Genomic DNA, 22,905 nt, shown 5'->3' with positions numbered 1-22,905 from the left:
TTGTATTTTATCCACTTTTCTGTAAAGATACGTAACTAATAGAGTCTTGGACTAAGAACGTAACACAAAGAAAACTTAGAATAAAATAAATAATTATGTAGGTGTACCTATTATTTCTTCATTTCTTACAATTTAATATTTACATAACCACCTACCAACATGCAAGTTTGCAAGTAGGTAGGTATTCATCCAAGGTAGGTATCTCTACCAATGTACCAACTTAGTGTCTATTTACGTATTTACATTTTTCTCTTCTTTGTGAAGTAGAGTACATCACTGAGATTTGATGTATTCGAGTAAAATTAAATGAAAGAAGAAAATCTTTTCACATGTTGAATAGGGGTTTCAGGCTACAGCATATGCTGAAGGAACCTATTTCATTTTTGTCGAAATGAAAAATCAGCCATTCTTTCATCATTTCTAGCTGAGATTTACTCACGTACAACACTAACTAAACGACCTGATTGTGGGACAAAAACCCTGCTTGCTGAATAGAGAACTTTTTCCAAAGAGAACGAGTGCCAAGAAATTAACTCTGAAAGTGTTGTCCCTTAATTAAATTTCCCGATTTTGAAAATTTGGACCGATTGCAATACTTTCATTACTAGTATAGCTCCGCTATACTGTAGTAATAGAAAGTAAAAAATGTTAAGTTGACTTCTTTTTTTTTCTGCACACAAAAAACCGTGTGTTTTTTTTTTTCAAGGTGGATCGTTCTTTTGTTTTGAAACATGAAGTAAATAAAAATGGGGGAGTGGGAAGGTAGGTTTTTTTCTCTCAACATCCAAGTCACACTTTGAGTTTGTTGAAAGTTTTCAAGACTTTGATATTTATACAAAACTTTCTACAGAGGAATACCTAGTGCCCTTTACCTACTGAACATTAATAAATTATGTGAGTAAGTACCTAGATACATATACGTACCTACTCAAGATGCTGATGCATATAGAAATATATAGCTATTCAACATCCAAGTCACACTTTGAGTTTGTTGAAAGTTTTCAAGACTTTGATATTTATACAAAACTTTCTACAGAGGAATACCTAGTGCACTTTACCTACTGAACATTAATAAATTATGTGAATAAGTACCTAGATACATATACGTACCTACTCAAGATGCTGATGCATATAGAAATATATACCTATACGATTGGCTCAACTTTTGTTCCTAGACTTACCTACCTCTATAGGTCTTTTTAGGCCATGTGTTTCATGAAAGTCGGTACAACAAGGTAAAGCCTTTCACATGGTTATTAGAGTTAGACAAACTAAACGTTAGATTTGCTTAACACGTTGAACACCATGAAACCCACCGGTGGGTTTCATGGTGGTTTATTGACTCCCGCCCGGAGGGTAATATGTAGTTTATTTCAAACGGATAAGGTTCGTTCTCGGAAGGGCTTTCTCCTACCCTGTCCTCCTTCCATCTTTGCCTTTGGTACTACTACAAGATCTGTTGTTACAGCTCTCTCTATCAAACCTCCTATTTTTCTCGATGAGAATTCAGAGGGTTATTTTTGTAACAGTAACACTGCACTCAGCTCAATAACATATTCGATTGTAAAACGTCTTATCTTCCAAATCGTAGTCGCAGCCTCATTGCATCTCTGATGTTGGAATACTGCCTTTATCTTTAACAAGAATAACAAGGTTTCTGATTGTACTCGTACATGGTAAGGGATTCCATGACCCATCGTAATAATGTTGATCTCACACGTCGCACTGTCTAACATTGGTTTATTTCCATTCATTTTTCATGACGTTAATAAAATACTTTTTGTCACATTCTTTAGAGAGGGGACACATTGTATAAAAAGATTGAGTCACCAAAGATATGGTAGATACTCACGATGCGATGGTTGACTGTGGTTCAGGATGAGCCAATTAAACATGGTTAGAGACCACCATCCTGGTGTATGACGGACAAAAATGTGTTTTATTTGTTTTGATAATTATCACTAATGGGCCAAGCTAAACCCGCTACAACAACAAAAACACAACAACCACCATCAACAAAACAACAACATCTCTCTCTCTCTCTCTCTCTCTCTCTCTCTCTCTCTCTCTCTCTCTCTCTCTCTCTCTCTCTCTCTCTCAATCTCTCCACAAAACTTTTGTTCCTCTCTTCAAAGCCCTAAATTGTTCAAGTGGACGTGGTATTCCCCCTTTCCACCATCACCACAAAACTTTTGTTATTGTTATCACAATTTATTCTCAATGGAGTAACTGCCTGGGTCACCTAATCAAAATCTCTCCAGCCTCGACCTCCCTTAACATTGTGACCTGGGGAGCAGGGAGTGGAAGGGTTTCAAATAAAACTGCTACTCCATTGTAACACTGTACCTTTAGTGGGTATGGGAGAGCTAGAATGAAATACATAGAATACAATATACGACTTGCTTATTGTGCCCGAATAGGACTGAAAAGTCCCTTTAACCCAGCAGCCAGCAGTCCAAGGTCTCATATTTTTGATTATATAGGTAATAAATAGGTATATAATAGTGCGCTTTATTGTCATAAATTCCCTGACATAATTGAAAAGAGACTTACTAGTCAGGGAATATTGAATTCCAAAGTGCTTTCGACGATCTTCGCTGTTACAGTTTCGTCTATCAAACCTCTTAAAAAAGTGCTTTCTATCTTACCTATGACACAGAGAACAGATCGTAAGCTTTCTCCGAAACCAAAAAAAAAAAAATCTTCTTTAAAAAAGATTAGGAGGCTTTCATGTTGGAGCACATTGGAGTGCCATATATGGAACTGAGGTAGCAATATTCGGACTGATTTCAGAATGAAGAATAGGTACCAACTCATTTCAAAATACTAAGGATGTCATTTCAAACTACCCAACTCATTTCAACTATACTTATGATGAATACCTACCTAAGTCATTTCAACTACTTATGATGAATACCCAAGTAATTTCAAACTACTTATGATGAATACCCAAGTAATTTCAAACTACTTATGATGAATACCCAAGTCATTTCAGATGAAGTTCATTCTCCAGATCGTAAATGAACTGAACACTCTGTTCTCTCTCGTACTGCTGGTCACCGATACGAACTGTTCACCAAATAGTGGCAGCTCCAACTGTTCAATCGATTTCGGGTCCCTGGATGTGAAGAATCCAGAATTCATGGAGTGCACAGGCGACCTTTGGGATAAGACAAATGATACCGACATCCAAGCTGATGGTACCAATGTCCAAACAAATGGTACCAATATCCAAGCTGAGCTGATTGTTGTCAACTGTGCTCCAGACTTTGACGATAAGGGTCAACTAGCGGACGAGATAACTCAACGAACCGTGACACAGTTAACCTTTTAAAACATTTCACCTTTTGGAAAAGTTGAGAAACACGTTCTTTCAAATAAATATCCTATCCAAATTTAGATGAAGTTATCAACGAGGGAAAGAAAAATGGAGTAAAAATGAAGCGCTCAAGATTTCGAAATGATACTTCAAGTTCTTAAGTGATTGAAGGAGCTTAATTTCCTGTTGAAGAGTTGGGACGTGAAACGTTGCTCCAGAATTCCACAAGAGGCTTTATAGACTCTAGAACAGTGATTCCCAAACTGGGGGCCCCTGAAGGACTTCAAAACCCCAAAGAAGATTACACAAAATATATAGTAAAGGGGACGCGGAGCGTTCAAAATTTAAAAGAAGGAAAGTAAAAAGGGGCCGCGTAGAAAAAAAAAGGTTTGGGAACGGTGTGAGAGTAAACCAGAAAACGATAGCCTGAAAACACAGTGAAATTAAAGTTGAAACACACTACCATCACGTCACGTGAACTCATGCAGAGTAAGAAAGATGTAGTTCAAAGTTTTCCCATAATATTGTAGGTATAATCTCGTTCAGGACAGCCATACTACTATCACGTCACGTGAGCTCACGTGACGTGATGGCAGTGTGTATCTACCTTTAGATTTCCAGCGCGTTAGTACCTAAACAGCGTCCATACACATTACCTAGGTCAGTAAAGGATAACCATTATTTGTACGTATTGTGACGTCGAACGTAGGTACCTACATCTTATTTTGTGTTCTATAAAAAGATTACCTACATGCATTGTCCCAGAATATCATCAATCTATTGTTTATGAAAAATAAGGTAATAAAATGGAAATTCAACTCTTGTCCAAAACAATAGGTCTCTCCAAAAACAATAGGTCTCTAGGTAGGCTCAAAAAAAAAGCTAGGAAAATCTTCCTCAAATCCGTCAAATACCCAGGGTGTGTTTGTGTGTTCCTTTGTTACCAACATGTTGAGATTGTTGATCAGAATATGAGGTACTTGTCATTCATTTTCCATCAATACCTATAAGAATATAAATCATTTTCCAAACAATGACTAAGCTTACTCCCTAATCTATCAAACACTCTACCAAAGGAAGAATCCAGTGAAAATCTAGGGAAATGGTTAAATATTGGTAGGTACCTACCTATGTCCAAGTATAGGTAATTAATCAAATGATAACCAAGGTAATCAAGGTATAACATCCATCTATTTAGAAAATCTAAGAATAATAGTAGGGCAGGATTTCTTAGCAGTGAATAAAAAAGAACATTTTTTTTTCAGAAAACATAACCTACCTCCTTTTGTCCGTCACACACCAGAATGGTGGTCTCTAACCATCCAGGTAGGTAGATGGGTAGGAGTGCTTGTTACTTTCCTACCTATTACATACCTACCTATTTCCTACAAAATAATATAATTAAAGTCATGCTGAGATATAATACAAACAAATCGGCAATGTCGTGATGATGTTAGTATTGGTTTGATTGAAACGTGATTTCATATAGCGGAGTGCTTATGATGAACGAATTGGTGTTATAGGATCGGATTCAGGAGAAACACTTGAGGACAGCCTTCATAAAACAGATCACCAGCAAACTATTTACGCTGAAACACTGGAAAATCTACCTTATAGGTAGGTCACATCCACAAATCTGATAGGTCGCATCCACAAATTCAAAATCTAATGCTCCGCAAGGATTCGATGTGAAACATATCCCTCTTTTCCTCTTACAGTACGATAGCAATAGCATGTAAGATAAACTTACAATGTGACAAATAAAGATTGGCCTCCAGACTTTTCGACACAAATGCTGTCAATAGAAGGAAACTGAGTTATTGAAAAGGAAGGGATCGAAGAAAGGAAACTAGTTGATTGATGAAAGTGGAAAATAAAGGAAAAGAGAGAGAGAGAGAGGGAGAGAGAGATGGGAAGAAACATGGAGAAGAAATGAAAAGCAGGACAGGCAACTCAGACAAGCATTTCACCAAACACCTGAGCTAAAAAGTTGCCTGATTCAACCTGAATGATTGCATAATGGTATTTGGGTTTGTATATTATTCACCAAGGAATATAATACAGCAACGTGCAGCATTCACTTCAAATATACAATGATCATGTTTGCGTTGTACCACTCTACCAACAGTATGATTCCAAGTGTTTGCCTATGTAAACGTTTTAGTTCTTGTTTGGAACAAACGCGGCATTGGTTGAACAATACAAGTGCTCCATATTTGAGAAGTTATGTGTGTCTCGGCTAGAGCAGAGCTCGGTATGCTTTTGAACACGTTACTAACTAGTATTTTTTGTTGGTGGCTTGGTATTCTTTTGAACACGGTAATAGTATTTTCTGTTGCCATTGTTATCTAGGTGAGATTGAACCGCGTCATTGGACCTCAAAAAGGCTGCTTGGAAATGTCGGCTAGGAGGACATGGAATATGGTGCAAATACAGAAAGTAAGAGAAGCGCATCACCACAGAATAACTACTTGTAGGGGCCCCGGGCGTTTTGGGTTCTTCTAGTACTAATCAGCATGTTTGTTGTCACAGTTTTACAGCGCGGCAGATTTATTGCTCATAAAGCTCCTCCTTCTTTTCCATAATTTTAGTGTAATTCTAACTCCTCTTACTCCTGAGTTTTAGTACGGTTAATGTCTTGGGCTCTATGGGCACTTAAAGAGATGAGTACTTAGTATACCTACCTATTGTGATGAGAACACTACAAATTTCAAGAGCTCATCCTTTGTGTGCTAAATCGAACAAGGTCTACAGTCTAATTAATTTCTAACAAGGTTCAGGTGGATACGTTGTTCTAAGGTTCAGTCTTCAGGTGGATATGCTGTTCTAAGGTTCATTGATCTACAGCAGACATGTGCAACTTCGGAACATTCTTTCTTGTGTTGTAAGATCGTCATCATCATTATCATCATCAACATCACGAACAAGCTCAACATTAGCAATATTTCAAGTGAGTCTACTTTTACTTTTACACACGCAAGTGGCTATATTGCCTATCTCGCAGGTAATCCTCACACATTAAATTATCAATGGTGAATTTTTTTCAGAATACTTGACTTCTGATTGACCAATCGTTTCATGTTTTTATGCATGGGAAACGGTTAAATGGTATATGCAGTACGCTAATAATTAGTCTATGATGAAAGGTTTCATTCACAGATTTCAATATCAAGTCAGAACGTCAGATACCTAGGTGGTTATTATAATTATGAACATTGTTGATGTGAATTTATGAGCTGGAAAACCTAAGGCAAGTACCTATGGGTCATTGAGGGATATCCTTTCTTTTCTGTTACAGAATAATCACCTTCTCGGTGATCTCAGCTTGATCAAACCACAATATATTTTATTGGTTCCTTTTTATTTTTTTCTAAATAGGTACCCAATCCATGTATCTGTAGGTGTAGGTACTTATCTTAGCATAGTGGATTACTGAAAGGGGTCGGTCACCTGAATCTAATCTTCAGCAAGCATACGATTTGAGAAGTGTAAACTGTAGACCTGTAGAGTACGTTACTCATGAAGGTATTTGGAATACAAAATAGGAAAATGCCAAAAAAAAAAAAGAAGAAAACAAGGAAACGTTAAGAAAAACGAAGGGGAGAAATGCATGTCAAGAAAAATAAAAGGAATACAAGCAATGTCACAAAAGACTCACAAATCATGAAGACAATCAAAAACCTCACACTTGCATTTCTTTCTGACAGAATGAGATTGCTGCACCAGAAAGGCACAAGGGTATGCAATATGAATGAGGAAGAAGTCAATTTTCTAATGGAAAAAGAACAACATCTAAATTTAAACTGTCTGCGAATGAAACATCCAAATGACAATACGGATGTTTGAGAAGAACGAGAAAGAGTCACCGGGATAAGTAGACACAGAAAAAAAGGAGAAACTAATTTAAAGAAAGGTGGAAATCGAAGAGTCACCGGGATAAATAGACATAGAAAAAGGAGAAACTAATTTAAAGAGAAGGAAAGAAAGGTGGAAATCAAGTAGGTACTTTTGCACACATAAAACAAGTTGCAGTGTATTGTAAAAGTATAATAATCTAATAGTAAGTTAGGATAAGAACAAAGGAATCCTTGATTTTCAAACGTGCCTTAAAATGAAATGTATACGGCTGTGGCTACGTCTACGGAAATATACGGAAATGAAAACGAAAAGCTACATAATATGATAGGCCTTTTGAGAGATTTGTGGAATCCTGTCTTGAACCTTTATTGTCTCTGCACTCAATCAATATTAATAGATAGGAAATTGGGAAGATAACTTTTGCACACATAAAACAAGTTGCAGTGTATTGTAAAAGTATAATAATCTAATAGTAAGTTAGGATAAGAACAAAGGAATCCTTGAATTTTCAAACGTGCCTTAAAATGAAATGTACGGCTGTGGCTATGGCTACGGGAATGAAAACGAAAAGCTACAATACATATTATGACAGGCCTTTTGAGAGATTTGTGGAATCCTGTCTTGAACCTTTATTGTCTCTGCACTCAATCAATATTAATAGATAGGAAATTGGGAAGATAGCTTAGATGTGTAAACCGGATAAACCCTCTTTGCAGGCTTCACCTAACCAAGGAGTTTTGTACAATTTGTCAAGCGTACGTTTTAAAAGATCAAAAATCGACTGCATTTTCGGAAAGATAATAAAATGGCCGTATTAACATAATAACTACTTACATCACGCTGCACGCATGGTAGATTTGAATACACAATCCGTACACGCACTTCATGAAAAAAGCTATTAACCTAACCAAGGAGTTTTGTACAATTTGTCAAGCGTACGTTTTAAAAGATCAAAAATCGACTGCATTTTCGGAAAGATAATAAAATGGTCGTAATTAACATAATAACTACTTACATCACGCTGCACGCATGGTAGATTTGAATACACAATCCTTACACGCACTTCATGAAAAAAGCTATAGCTATGTTGTTCAGATTAAACTTGAGTTAATTTACGAGCTACATACGAGAAGAATGCTAAGAATCTAGATTAGAGCTTACATAAGCATCACTACATCATAGTCACTCAGCAAGAAACTTGAACAAATAAAATTCGAAAGGAAAAATAAGAATCTAGATTAGAGCTTACATAAGCATCACTACATCATAGTCATTCAGCAAGAAACTTGAACAAATTCGAAAGGAAAAGTGGAGAGCTATTTCTCATTAGCACACAATAAACATAACAGTGCTAGGCTGTTTGCATTGTACTTTGATCAACGGATCGGCTAGAAGTTCAGAGCAGTAGACCCCGGGGCGAGGTAATCCACAATGGGATCAGGGGAGTTCCAATGGGGATTGATCTAAGGGGAACTCTCGGACGGGACTGACGACTGTTTAGCTGTATTTTCCTTTTGAATTTTCATGCTGGTCATGGTGGGGAATAGGGAAGTGGAACATTTGCCTGACATTGTACCGTTTCCCATTCCCTACCACTACCACCTGAAAATTCCAAAAAGGATAATAGAAATATACATACGGATCATACCAAAGGCCCTACCAATGCTCAAAAGAATGCTGTATGTGTGTATGTTGCCTTGAAACATGGTTCACTGCAACATGCTTCATGTTGCCTGCGTGAATAAGGCCTTAAGGAACCCCCCGCTTCATGGTTCCATACCTCCTAGGTGTATGGTTTTGACAGAAAACTTTTTGTACATCACACAATATTTACCCCCAAGCATTTGGAGCTTTATTGTCCTCCAATTTATGTTGTGCAATAAATTCCTGACATTTATTTTCATTTTATTTTCGAACTAAAAAAAAATTAGAGATAGTTGGTTACCTGCGGAGTCGTTTGAGGGCAAAATGTCACAGACGAAATAACTATTTTCGAGAAAGAAGAGGAAGAGATGGAAAGGGAGGAGGGATGCCAAAAGGGAGCAACAGCAACAAGTATTAAAGCAATATAGGTAGAAGCACGAATCTGTATTTTGCTCGGTGCATCTATATTTTACTCATACCTACCTACAATAGGTATAAGTATTTATCTATCAGCATCATGGGCAACTGTAGTGGGCCTGGTATTCTATCTAGCAGAACCACTGGGAGCTCCTCCCTCACTCATGTATGAAATGAATAAAGTACCTTGACATTTTTTATATAGGTAAGTTTATACTATCTGGCTGAGTACTGGAGAACTGTCTGGTCGAGAGACTGGGTAGAACAGAGGTTCCTAAAATTGGTCCGATCGAAGCAGAATCCCGAAATGTGAAGCAACATTCCGAAATGTTAAGAAGCAAAATTCCGAAATGTTAAGACACATAATTAGGGCCTTTATTTTTTTTCTCTCAATAACTCAGACTGAAGGCAACCTTTGGTTGGGTGGAAGAGCTCTGTGTGAGAATCCTGCCATCAAATCCTCAAAAATGTAAGAAAAAAAAAATCTACGGTGAACTTTAGAACCCAAAGGAGTCCGTAATTAATAATTCTAAGAGTTGAAATGCCCTGTTACTTATCGGGAGCGACTGTAGCTTACCTATTGATTTTTAACAACTTGGTCCTTTCACATCAAATGTTATACCACTATTGAATTCCAGTAGATGTTTACAGTTTCCACAGCACATTCACAACTAGATGGGTTTGGCTTTGAAATTGAAACATACCTACGACGGATTTTGCGATTATGTTCGCGGATTTGGCAATTATGTTCGCGGATTCGCGTCCCAAATCGACATTTTGGATATTTGGCAAGCCTACTTATAATGGTATTATACCTGCAAACCATATGTAACACCACGTATTCTATTAAGTAGGTATATGTTATACAGATATGTACCTATCAGAAAAATAATGATGGAAGAACTAGCATTATTTGCACCTTCTATTAGGTGTATGTACATTGTTAAACAATTGCTGAAAAAAATCAATGATGCTTATAATGGTATTATACCATATGTAACACCACGTATTCTATTAAGTAAGTATATGTTATACAGATATGTACCTATCAGAAAAATAATGATGGAAGAACTAGCATTATTTATACTTGCATTTTACATGGATTTCTCACCTAATATGTGCTTAACTTGGTGCTCTGCTGCAGTCTTCCTCTGTTAGATGCACCCAACAGGTCATGTACTAAAAGAGTGGTTACATCCAGATACCTACCCATAAAAAGATCTCAAATTTTCAAAATCCAAAAGGATGTAAAAGCTGTACGTTTAGGTAAATGGTAAGTACGATACCTACATCTCTATCATTTATTTAACGTCTACTATTATTATGGGCGAAGTTCCGGCGGGAAAGGAAGGGATTAATCCCGGATTAAAAACCCTGTCAAACTTTATCCCTCTCTTTCTCCCTGATTATGTTCGCGGATTTGGCAATTATGTTCGCGGATTCGCGTCCCGAATCGACATTTTGGATATTTGGCAAGCCTACATATAAGTATTGTTCTTTATCTGGTAGTTTTTTGGTAGCACATTCAGTTACTATTACTACCAGATTTTATGGTGAATTAGGTGTATGTACATTGTTAAACAATTGCTGAAAAAACTCAATGATGCTTATAATGGTATTATACCTGCAAACCATATGTAACACCACGTATTCTATTAAGTAGGTATATGTTATACAGATATGTACCTATCAGAAAAATAATGATGGAAGAACTAGTATTATTTGTACTTGCATTTTACATGGATTTCTCACCTAATATGTGCTTAACTTGGTGCTCTGCTGCAGTCTTCCTCTGTTAGATGCACCCAACAGGTCATGTACTAAAAGAGTGGTTACATCCAGATACCTACCCATAAAAAGATCTCAAATTTTCAAAATCCAAAAGGATGTAAAAGCTGTACGTTTAGGTAAATGGTAAGTACGGTACCTACATCTCTATCATTTATTTAACGTCTACTATTATTATGGGCGAAGTTCCGGCGGGAAAGGAAGGGATTAATCCCGGATTAAAAACCCTGTCAAACTTTATCCCTCTCTTTCTCCCTCAACATGTCTAGTTTTCATCCCCGACTTTATTTTCCCTCCCTCTGAAGAACCATAACGGACAATCTTTCCCGTTTTTTCCCAGCAAATTTAAATTATTTACGAAAAATCCTCGACAACTGAATGAATGATGAAGTGGGAAGAAATACAATTTGTTTTCAATTTCCTCTCTGTTTGGATGAACAATTTTTCAAGAGTAGTCAGCAATCAGCATCTCCCTTTTCCCCTTCTGACCTTTTATCCAATTTACAAATGCTCCAGTTTCTATAGGAATTTTTTTGCTCGATGTTTGAATTACAAATAATCCTTCAGAATGAAGAGCTGGTAATTACTTTTCTCGAATAAGGGAAGTGCAATTGCAATTCATTGTGCATATAGTTCATTAAATAATTACTTAGGTAGTTTCCTATTTACCTACTCGTATCTCTATTACGGACATAATTACTTTTCTCGAATAAGGGAAGTGCAATTGCAATTCATTGTGCATATAGTTCATTAAATAATTACTTAGGTAGTTTCCTATTTAAGTCTGGCTGAGGGACTCCTATTTACCTACTTGTATCTCTATTACGGACTTTAACTCAATGGTAAGGGACCTCAGGGTAAGGGTTCGAGAACTGTAGCGACAAGTAATTGGTAGTAGGCATTGGAGCTTTTTTGAATGAAAACCAAATTTGACTCAACTACTAGTGACCTCTCATTTTGAATACCCACTACCTACTGAGGAACTTTTTTTTTTCTTCGAACATTGTATCATCATTCCGTAGAGGTAAATAAATATGATTTCTTGATGCAAGTTTTATATATATACAATTTATATTGTCAATAAAAACCCTCGGCTTACCAACATGGGTCTACATTGAAATTCCATTGTATTGTGTTATCAATACTTTATTCGTAAGGGAAAGTAACAGGCTAACACGTAGCATTCCATGGCCATATTATAACCATATAATGCCATATAACAGTACGGCCATACAGTGAGATATTATTGTGTCATTTTTTGTGATTTTGAAAGTTTCGAATCATTTAACTTCTGCAATGTACAGATTTTATTGTCGGTATGTCTAAACGTTTGATGTACTGACAGGTAACTTAAATCATCTTTGATCTTTCAATGATGTAGCTACAGAGGAACTGAATGAACCTGATGCTGACTGAGCGAAAGAATTGAGTTCTAAGTTTTAACTCACCGATTTTCCATTCCGTAAGATTAAAGAACTCGAAAGTTTCACTACCTACTTGATCATTCGATCATTTTATAATTTAAATAAATAAAGTGGTGTAATATTAAACTGTTGAGATAAAGGGACTACATGTCCTAATTTGACAGTCTAAATAAAGCACTAATATACTTATTCGACCCTGACTTTTCAATTAGAACTAATACCTATACTTTTTTTTAAGAGTTAGTTGGAAAGTAACTATAAAAGTATACAGAGAAAAGTTACGATGTATATAGGTAAGTAAGTATAAGAATATTTAAGTAGATATGTACTTGGGTACTTGAGACAAATGAAATAAGGTACATAATTCTCAAGGGATGTTTTGAGTGTGCAGTTGAGTAGATATTACCTATGTACCTAGGTAAATAGGTATTTATATAGGTACAGCTTAGCCTATGTATGTCCCTTAATTTCCGAGTTACCTCACGTTTTACTGCAGAAATCCAACCATCTAATTTGTAGACATGAAGACTTACTTGTGTCTCCCTGGATTTTTCTCCGTTTTCCTGTCCATCAATTCTACAGAGTATTGAAAATTGATAGGTATTTATATAGGTACAGCTTAGCCTATGTATGTCCCTTAATTTCCGAGTTACCTCACGTTTTACTGCAGAAATCCAACCATCTATTTGTAGACATGAAGACTTACTTGTGTCTCCCTGGATTTTTCTCCGTTTTCCTGTCCATCAATATTCTACAGAGTATTGAAAATTGAATGATGGTTTTACATCCTGTTTAATCCTCTATTCCAGAGCTGTCCGACCAGGGTACCCATCGGAGATGATATCACAGCAAAATGATAATCTTCACTTTATTTGATTCCTGACTGATCTTGATAAGTATAAGGTATGTAACTATGTAGGTATTGTACTTAACTATTCTGAGATATTTCTCTTGCGATGAAGCAAAATCGGAAAGCAAATAATGTCAATAACAGAATAACACTATTACTAAAATACAAAAAAAAAAAAAAATAAAAAAAAAATCTCCAGACGTTGTACTGAGGGTCAACATTATTGCCAAGGCTTACAATTTAGACAATTCTTTCCTCTACAATGCCTCTATTTACATTTCTCCCCCCCAGTTTACAATTCAATTGCTATGGGAAAGACTACATATTTACTTTAGGTTATTGGGGGGTCGGGGGATTTGTATATTTTTCTCTTTTGTATGCTTTCAGCTTTTGTGTGTTTTTGCCTAAAGCTCCCTCGTGACTTTCGTCTTTTGTCACCCGAGTTCTGTGAAATTGTCCTCAACTTTATCTAAATGTCCTCAACTTTATCTAACTGTACTTAGCTCGGTCGGGGGATTTGTATATTTTTCTCTTTTGTATGCTTTCAGCTTTTGTGTGTTTTTGCCTAAAGCTCCCTCGTGACTTTCGTCTTTTATCACCCGAGTTCTGTGAAATTGTCCTCAACTTTATCTAAATGTCCTCAACTTTATCTAACTGTACTTAGCTTTATCTAACAGACTGAAGGTTAAGGAAAGCATTTCGAGTGACTTAGCATAAATGCTTGTCACAAATGTCGTTCCCCAATTGATACATAGTACGTTAAATTTTTTAAGGGACTAGTAGGTACTTGAACCAACAAACTCCAGATCCGAAGTCCACTGTGCTAACCACTACACCTCTGAAGTTGTTTAACCACTGCACCACCGACGTTCATATGTCCATAATACACGGTGGGTTTTGAGTCAGCTACATATGTGATACATTCTTTGGGTGTATCATGCTTTGGGTGTATCAAATACCTCTATCTAACAGACTGAAGGTTAAGGAAAGCATTTCGAGTGACTTAGCATAAATGCTTGTCACAAATGTCGTTCCCCAATTGATACAGTACGTTAATTTTTTTAAGGGACTTGTAGGTACTTGAACCAACAAACTCCAGATCCGAAGTCCATCGCGCTAACCACTACTGACACCTCTGAAGTTGTTTAACCACTGCACCACCGACGTTCATTTGTCCATAATACACGGTGGGTTTTGAGTCAGCTACATGTGTGATACATTCTTTGGGTGTATCAAATACTACAGTACTCGTATACTGTGGTTGGTATTACCTAGGTTGATATTAGCAAAAGCTATTATTAGATACGTACGTAAGAGATTTATAAGCAAAAGTTGAACCTGGAAAATTCATGGTATGAAAAAAGCATACCTAAGAATAATGTATAAAGTTTCATTATTTTACTGGAAATAATAAATAACGATTATAAAGCATTCCTTGTTTCCTATTCTTTGTTTCTTTATTATGAAGAAGTTCTACCTAGTTTAGGTAGGAACCGTAGAAATACCCACATAAAACACCCAGTTATTTCCTTATTTTACCAATTTGTTAGGTATAAACCAACAAGCTACAGGGTATTTCATGAAAATAAACCTAATTTGTAGCCCGTCTTGTTCCGCTCTCCCCTAGTACTAGATTTGTTGCCGGCCGGCGCGGAGGTTGTGGAATTTAAGGCACCTGCCTAAATTTCCTAATGAAACACCCTGAATTTCTTGGCGTATTCATAACTCAGGAAAGCAGAATCTGTAGACATAATAAAAATAATTGTCTCATTTCCTGAGGTGTTTCTTGTATTCGTAAATTTATCCCGAAGTTACATTTTCATCCTGAATTCTGACGTTACAAATTACGAGGATACAATATTTTTCAGTCGTTTTTCCTGTCACTAAAAATGGGAAATACCAACATGAAAATTATGTTTTCTGGTAAAAATAATTGTCTCATTTCCTGAGGTGTTTCTTGTATTCGTAAATTTATCCCGAAGTTACATTTTCATCCTGAATTCTGACGTTACCTACAAATTACGAGGATACAATATTTTTCAGTTGTTTTTCCTGTCACTAAAAATGGGAAATACCAACATGAAAATTATGTTTTCTGTTAAAACGAAGAGTACGGTAAATTATGCAAGTTAGGTAGAGGCAGATAGGTATAGGTAGCCGGGTTTCTAATGAAAATAGAACTTTCATGTTTGAATAAAGAGATAGATTCTAAATTCTTACAAAGCATTAAAGTTTCTAAAGTCAGCAATAACCAGCTAACCACTAAAACATGACAAGTGGCATTTAAAACTGTTACATCAGACTCCTATGTATTAAGAACGAGTAAGTCTATTGAAATCATATATGATCAAAGCATTCCTCGTTTCCTATTCTTTGTTTCTTTATTATGAAGAAGTTCTACCTAGTTTAGGTAGGAACCGTAGAAATACCCACATAAAAGTATAAAACATCCAGATATTTCCTAATTTTACCAATTTGTTAGTTATAAACCAACAAGCTACAGGGTATTTCATGAAAATAAACCTAATTTGTAGCCCCTCTTGCTCCGCTCTCCCCTAGTACTAGATTTGTTGCCGGCCGGCGCGGAGGTTGTGGAATTTAAGGCACCTGCCTATAAATTTCCTAATGAATCACCCTGAATTTCTTGGCGTATTCATAACTCAGGAAAGCAGAATCTGTAGACATAATAAAAATAATTGTCTCATTTCCTGAGGTGTTTCTTGTATTCGTAAATTTATCCCGAAGTTACATTTTCATCCTGAATTCTGACGTTACAAATTACGAGGATACAATATTTTTCAGTCGTTTTTCCTGTCACTAAAAATGGGAAATACCAACATGAAAATTATGTTTTCTGGTAAAACGAAGAGTACGGTAAATTATGCAAGTTAGGTAGAGGCAGATAGGTATAGGTAGCCGGGTTTCTAATGAAAATAGAACTTTCATGTTTGAATAAAGAGATAGATTCTAAATTCTTACAAAGCATTAAAGTTTCTAAAGTCAGCAATAACCAGCTAACCACTAAAACATGACAAGTGGCATTTAAAACTGTTACATCAGACTCCTATGTATTAAGAACGAGTAAGTCTATTGAAATCATATATGATTATAATATCTACTTTTATTATTTGCGAAACAAATCGTTTCTCCATACCTCGGTATTTCATTTCTGACCCCTAATCGATAGGTCCATTATAAGGGTCACTGACCTTCGATCAAAGGTCAGTGACCTCTCATTATAACCATTATCGATTGATAGTGGAATTGATTCGATCAGAACCTTTGAAGTTTCTTCTCTAACCGCGAAACCGCGAGATGTCACACTAATCTTTCGAGAGGAGTTTAATTGCTGACCTTCGATCAAAGGTCAGTGACCTCTCATTATAACCATTATCGATTGATAGTGGAATTGATTCGATCAGAACCTTTGAAGTTTCATCTCTAACCGCAAAACCGCGAGATGTCACACTAATCTTTTGAGAGGAGTTTAATTAGACACTGAAATAACCGCAGTGACGTGACGATGGCTTGACAGACCTCGTAAGTCTTGTTAGATAGGGGAGAGTTGGGCAATAATTGTAGCTACCTTGGTAATAGAGATGCTAGATAACACCCGCCGGGGAACCATATTGTACCTAACTATCAAGTACTGTTAAGTATACCAGATGCATACAGGGTTGACAAGACTCATAACCAACCCTATAAGAAGACGTTTTGCCTGTTTTGGACACAATAAATGGTTGCCTACCATTTTTTATTTTATTTAGATTTATTGGCACACTATAATAAATCTAAATAAAATAAAAAATGTGAACGATAGAAGGGTTATTGAGTTTAGTTAAGAAAATGTTTACTGTCTGATGGTTAAAAAATAGTCATCTGCTAGCTTACCTAACAAGTTAAATTAATGTCCTTAAAGTGTGCCCTTGAATTCCTGGAACTTTTGTTTTTATGATCCTACCTTCTACCTTAAAAGACTCAATAGATACTTGAAAAGTTCCGTCATTTGACAACCTAAAATTGAACAGTATAAAAACCTAATATTATGTACTTTCAAAAAACTACTGTCACAAATTACCAAGTGAAAAACTGCAGTAATCCGGAACAAAAACCATGGTACTGTCAAATTGTCAAGCGAAAAACTGCTTTATTTGCGATCTTTTCAAACAAAAATCCTGAACAAATCACCTCAATATCTTCACCCTGTAAAACTAGACAACAAGTAGAGATAATTATGACGTCACGTCTGATAGCACCCTAGACCTGAAGATATAACTCAAGTAGGACATTCAGCACCTTATTATCGCAATGGCAACCACAGAACCGGGCCAAAGGTTAGAACTTGGTAGAAGTGAAAAGACATTTTGAGAAACGTTTGAGCTCTGACATAATATTAGCGGAGATGACAAATTCACATTATTGAATATGAAATTATAAATTAGTAGAGATGACAATTTTACTGAAGTGAACATGGGAACTGTGTATTGGTGGAGATGACAATTTTACTGAAGTGAACATGGAAACTGTGTATTGGTACTATTGGTGGAGAAGACATATTACAAATTAGTGGAGACGACAATATTATTGTCCTTATTAGAAGCCCTTTATACAATACATAATAGGTTAATTCACGCAATATTTGATCTGTATAGGTCACTACTTACAAAGGTAGGTGAATTTCTAATAGAATCAAGTTTAATAAAAATTGAAATTAGTAGGAACCTACGTTCCCCTGCTTTTCTCTTTCAGTGAAAATCTCAATTCCACATCATGAAAATATGAGCCCATTGGGTATAAAATTTTAAATCAATAAGTAAACGATAAACGAAAGTGTAATGACTTTCCCTCACCTTTGAGTTTAATCCAAGTTAATCAGAACTTGAAAGAAAGAAAGGGTTGAAAACTATGGGAAAGAGAAATTTATAGGAGGGAAAAAGAACCTCTATCTTATCCCCTCCTATCTCTTTCTTCCCCTTTCTTTCTATTTTACCCTTTCTCTATCTCTTTCTTTCCCTTGCTTTCTCTCTTTATTAGCCGAGGTATGTAAGTGGTGAGTTAAGTGGGTAAATATGGGTGTTAAATGATATGAAAACTAAATTGCGATGAAATGTTTTTTTTTTTTTTTTTTTTTTTTTTTTGAGGAAAAAAAATTGGAAATGTGCTCAACTTGAGTGCTTTACGGGATTTAAAATCTCAAGTGGGAGCTTGAAACTTGAGACGTGACTGCAGACAACACAGAAAGAGCAAGAAGGAGGAGGAAGAGGGAGAGGAGGAGGAGGGAGGAGGAGGAAGAGAAGACGGAGGAGGAGGAGGAAGAGAAGACGGAGGAGGAGGAAGAGAAGAAGAAGGAGAATGAGGAGGAGAACCATAAAGCTGCAACCTTGTCAAATTATTCTTCAAGCCTCGAGCTCTTCTTCCTTCTTTCTTTATGTACCTAATTTTTTAATAAAAATGAGAATTTATCTTACCGAGAGACACTTTCTAAAATAAGACATCACAACAGGATCTCATGCTTTTTTGTAGAAGTCTGCATTCCCTGGCAACTTTATTGCAGAAGAATTGCACACAAAACACTTGCCTTTATAACCCCCGGGGTCTTGGTTTCAATTTCAAGGTTAAAATAAATGTTAATTTCTGCGCAAATGCGCAAACTTGAATAAACAATTTGACCAACAAGAAGTCAAAATTACACTGTAGTAAGTGTAGTACCTACCGGGGGTAATACATCACAAAAGGTATACGTAAGTAGGGACAGTATTTTAGACTGATTACCAAGTCTATCAACAGAAAAATTAGATGTAAAAGCTAGTAGGCATCTATTTTTGGAAACCTAATAATAGTCCTAATACATGGTTAACTTAATACATAGATACATCATAGTTAATTTGATAATTCCTAAGATTGTGCTTTCACTCCGTTTGTTTTTAAGGTGAGGCAAGAACCACTAAGGAATAAAATTCATAAATTTAGCAACGTCTGAAGTAAGACGTTAGGTACTCTCTTGGGTGTAATAAAGACAAGCATTGAACGTAAAGTTAACGACCCAAAAGCTGCATGTCACTTATTTTAAGATTTAATAGACATTCACACACTTTGCGCTTTACCTATTTACGTGGCTACACCTGACAGTAAATTTTACGAGTGCATGGCACAAAAATATTCTAAAGCTTATACATTATACCTAGGACCTACCTTCAGAAAAAAAGAACATTGTTTTAACTGTTCAGCAGGTGGATATTTTGCTTTAGAGAATTTTATTTTATTGTTAAATATGTTACCAGATAATTTTGTTCAAATATAAATGCTTGTAATAAAAGATTCACGATGCAGACTATGTTTCTTCCTAGATAAAGAGGGATATTATGTACCTACCTTCTAACAGGTGAATGGACAAAGCACAGTAGGTAAAAAACTAATGAAGAGTGATGAAAGAGAATATTTAGAATTCAAAAATTTGACAATTTAATAAGGACGTAAGATGTGGTTGTATTCGACCGCAATTTCATTTAAAATAATAATACCTACTTAAGTACTTACTTAATACTTAAGATATCTAACACAGCCAATTTGGAGAAAACGATGAATACTTTGTATGACTTTCTGAATGAATTTACATGATCGTAATATGATGCAATGAAGCAATAGAATAACTTTGAATGTAAAAGGAGAAAGGAGAGGTAGGTACTTGAAAATTGAATGTTGAGGAAAAAGGATGAGGAAAGAAGAAACGAAAATTTGAATAAACGACAAATAGAAAGCAAATGTAAAAGGAAAGAGACAGAAATTTCTCATTATTTTTTACTCCAAATATAATGAAAAGAGTATTTGTTATCCTTCCCTTTCTCCATCTTGTTCTATGCTCCCTATCTCCCGATAGAGAGATGCATAAAGAGGATTAGGGCAAACAAAGGAACTGCAAAAACGGTCGAGGGAGAAGTGAGGGATTTTTGAGTTGCCGAACGAAACTTCCCCCAGAAATTTATCCCACAGTTTGCTTTTATTCCCACCTGGTTCGAAAAGTTTATTCTCCCGTAGATTTTGATGGAAGAGACAAAGTTTCAGAGGCCAATGATAAACGAGATTTTTTCCATAGATATAAACTTATTTTAACTTTACCTTTTAACATTGTAATGAATGTAATGATGAATACAAGAAATCCAGATCGTCGTGGAAACTTTGTTCCAATAGGAAGTTGGGAGCGAGCTAATATTGATGTACAAGACAGGTCTAGATCACATCACAACAAAGAGCTCAGCATATTATTATCAACAATATGCCTACTAGCATCTCAGATCTCGAGAGTTATTATAATTAGTTCAGTAAGAGATTTATTATAATCCTATTAAAATAAATTCTCCTCCTGACTTCTTATAGGGTGTATTGGATATCAAGCGTTCATCGTTATAGTCATAATAATATCCAAGTCTGTTAAAGATACACCCAGTATCAGTAGTATAGTCATAATAATAGGCACCTACCTGGGACCTAAGGAAGTTCTTTATAGTAAGTAGTCATCATTATTATTACCACTACATAAGTATCTCACAGAATATAGCTAAAGCAAAGAACTTCAATACTTCCATATTCTGAATGCAACTTTTTTTTTCCTATGGAGCAGAGGTTCTCAACCGGTGGTACGCGTACCACTGGTGGTACGCGGATACATTTTAGGTGGTACGCACTACGCAGTCATATATTAATAATAACAATAAAAAATGTTGAATGGTGGGGTTTTAAGACTATAATTAATCAAAATAATTGATAAGAAACTAAAAAAATCGTGATTTTATTATTGAACGAATCAAGAAACATCATTAAAAAAATGTCATAAGTGGGTCTCGATCTTGCAACCTCCACCTTGCTAGCCATATATAAATATAAGGTGGTACGTCAAAATCTCTGAAAATTTCAAGTGGTACGTGTTTACTAAAAGGTTGAGAACCCCTGTACTAGCAGGGTCTACACTTATTAGAACAACGATCGATATACGGACGTCGACTAAGAGTGTGGACGCTGCTCTAGCTAGTCTAACACCGAAGAGGACAAACAGTTAGATTAGGAGAACTTGGACTGGGGCCATCGTGGGTCCTAGAATCCTTGGTGTTACGTCAAAATTCAAATAACTGTTCTGGTGATGTCTTCACAAAATATCATTGCATAGCGCTCAGCATGATCCATTATCTTATGAACTGATTCCATTCCGAATTGTTTTAGGTCTTGAGCTGGATGCACAAGAAGAATAGCGAAGTTTAATACACGATCGGTCTTCATCAAGTCTGGTACAGGCAAATTAGATTAGCCATTATTCAAATGAAGAAATAATTTATGCAAAGATCTACCTAGAGTTAAATGACATGAAATTAGTGTAACTGCATCGTATTATCTATGGAAGATAAAGATCAAATTAGGACACGAAATTATACTCGTACTTCACGTACCTATCAGTTGAGTACCACGACTTTGCGAGACAATTTGTTTCTTTAACGTTAGCTTGCTTTAACTTTAACGTTAGCCTGAAAATTTTACAAGAGGAATACAAGGAATGACTAAGATTTCAGCAACTCTAAAGTTAAAAGTCCATGATTAGATTGAGTGTTAAGGAATTTTTGATGTTCCCTGTACTCTTTAACATCTTATTGAGAACGCATCAAGAATTGAGTATGTCGATTTACTTCGGTTGCACTTCTGACTGAAATGTAAGTAAATCTAAACTCTAAAGTTAAAAGTCCATGATTAGATTGAGTGTTAAGGAATTTTTGATGTTCCCTGTACTCTTTAACATCTTATTGAGAACGCAAGAATTGAGTATGTCGATTTACTTCGGTTGCACTTCTGACTGAAATGTAAGTAAATCTGAAAACCTACATGTTCCACCTGATATGTTGGGTGTTTCAAATGAGGATTATGTAAATCGACTGAAAGTTCTGATGAATAAGTAGGTATTAACAGAAATAATTAATAATAACAATATCAGTTAAAGTGAATGTGTTCTTGCTGTAAGTAGGTAGGTATTACTAATACTAATGTTGTTGATGTTTTAATAAACAAAGGTGCATATTAAAAAAGTTATTAGTTGGCTATAACTTGGACTTTGGGTGAAAGAGGAGAAGAAGATAGAAGGTAAGTAAATAGGTACATGTCTTTGAAAAAATAGGTACCTACTCCTCTGCTTTCAGCATTCACTGATTTTCTAGACGACAAAGCTGACTATTTATTACTGAAGCGATTATTGTACTAGATGCATACAGGGTTGACAAGACTCATAACCAACCCTATAAGAAGACGTTTTGCCTGTTTTGGACACAATAAATGGTTGCCTACAAATATGTGAACGATACAAGGGTTATTGAGTTAAGTTTAGAAAATGTTTACTGTCTGATGGTTAAAAAATAGTCGTCTGCTAGCTTACCTACCAAGGTAAATGTCCTTAAAGTGCGCCCTTAAATTCCTGGAACTTTTGTTTTTATGATCCTACCTTCAACCTTAAAAGACTCAATAGATACTTGAAAAGTTCTGTCATTTAGCAACCTAAAATTGAACAGTATAAAAACCTAATATGTACTATTGTAGCAAATGCAAAATACACTTAAGGTAACTGATACTTT

Source organism: Diaphorina citri, unplaced genomic scaffold (genome assembly GCF_000475195.1).
Source record: "Diaphorina citri unplaced genomic scaffold, Diaci psyllid genome assembly version 1.1 scaffold2030, whole genome shotgun sequence".
NCBI classification, from domain to species: Eukaryota; Metazoa; Arthropoda; class Insecta; order Hemiptera; family Psyllidae; genus Diaphorina; species Diaphorina citri.
This window is presented reverse-complemented; position numbering follows the sequence as displayed.